The sequence below is a fragment of the Empidonax traillii genome, unplaced genomic scaffold, assembly GCF_003031625.1.
Source record: "Empidonax traillii isolate 1590-97213 ecotype Southwest subspecies unplaced genomic scaffold, ASM303162v1 scaffold697:size334835, whole genome shotgun sequence".
Lineage (NCBI taxonomy): Eukaryota > Metazoa > Chordata > Aves > Passeriformes > Tyrannidae > Empidonax > Empidonax traillii.
The window spans coordinates 44,262-45,971 of record NW_020955890.1 but is presented as its reverse complement, the minus strand read 5'-3'; positions in this window follow the sequence as shown (position 1 = coordinate 45,971).

The following is a 1,710-nucleotide window of genomic DNA, read 5'->3' as shown; positions in this document are numbered from 1 at the left end:
AAGCATCTTGGCCTGACAACCTTCCTGTGAGTGCAGATTTTAGGTGAATGACCTGGTGATGTCCCCTGGGTTTTACTCCCAGATTTCAAAGCACTTTATGCATCCAAAGAGGAGTGGGCAGCAGGTGAGGGGGGGAATTCTGCCCCTCTACTCTGCTCAGGTGAGACCCCACCTGCAGAGCTGACTCCAACTCTGGGGAACAACAGGAGAAGGACGTGATGCTGCTGGAGAGAGTCCAGAGGAGGCCCTGGAGATGCTGCCAGGGCTGGATCCCTCTGCTCTGGAGCCAGGCTGGGACAGCTAGGGGGGTTCACCTGGAGGAGAGAAGGGTCCAGGGAGACCTGAGAGCCCCTTGCAGGGCCTAAAGGGGCTCCAGGAGAGCTGGAGAGGGACTGGGGATAAAGGATGGAAGGACAGGACAAGGGGGAATGGCTTCCCACTGACAGAGTAGGTTTAGATTCGATCTGGGGAAGAAGTTGTTCCCTGCGAGGGTGGGCAGGCCCTGGCACAGGTTACCCAGAGAAGCTGTGGCTGCCCCTGGATCCCTGGAAGTGTCCAAGGCCAGGTTGGAACAACCTGGGCTAGTGGAAGGTGTCCCTGCCCATGGCAGGGGGTGGAACAAGCTGATCTTTCAGGTCCCTTCCGACACAAACCGTTCTGGGATTCTATGGTTCTGTAAGGTCCCTTCCAATCCAAAACATCCTATAATTCTCTGATTTATGGAAGAGGTCATTTTATTATCCCTATCTCATACCTGGGGAAGACAAGGCAGGGAGTGTTCCATGGCTGTGAGGACACAAACCCCAGTGTTCCTGTGTCTCCATCCAGTGCACTGTCAGCTGGGACATGCTTCTTCCACATTTCTCTCCACACTAATTTCAATGTGATTCCAAGATTTTTAGCAACTCCAGTGTCATTTCCAGCTAATGCACAAGAGGAGCTTATTGAACTGTATGTCTGGAGCTGCTCTCTGAGAGCTGTGCTGTCCTCAGGAGTGTGTGATGAGCCTGCAGTTGGACTGATGACGGTGGCAAACATAGGGGACACCCACCTTGCATCTCTCCTCCTGCCCAGATCAGTGATGGCTGTCCCCAAGGCCAGAAGGGGTTGCCTGGGTTGCTCTGGGATGTGAATGGGCACACTCCACATCTCCATGGACCCCCACTGCTGCCAAACAGTTCCACGTAAGTCTGCAGCAAAGACTTTTTTGGGTTGGAAGGGACCTGAAAGCCCATCTCCTTCCACCCCTGCCATGGGCAGGGACACCTTCCACCAGCCCAGGTTGCTCCAAGCCCCGTCCAACCTGGCCTTGGACACTTCCAGGGATCCAGGGGCAGCCACAGCTTCTCTGGGCAACCTGTGCCAGGGCCTGCCCACCCTCACAGGGAGCAATTCCTTCCCAATATCCCATCTAACTCTGCCCTCTGGCAGTTTGAAGCCATTCCCCCTTGTCCTGTCCCTCCAGGCCCTTGTCAAGAGTCTCTCTCCATCTTTCCTGTCGGCTCCTTCAGGCACTGGAAAGCCACAATCAGGTCACCCCAAAGCTTCTCCTCTCCAGGCTGAGCAATCCCAGCTGTCCCAGCCTTTCCTCCCAGCAGAGCTGCTCCAGCCTCTGCCCATCTTGGTGCCTCCTCTGGGCTCAGATGGGAAGTTGGGTCATGCTGAGGGGGCCCCTGTGGGAAGTGGAGCCAGGAGGGCTCCCAGCTGAGG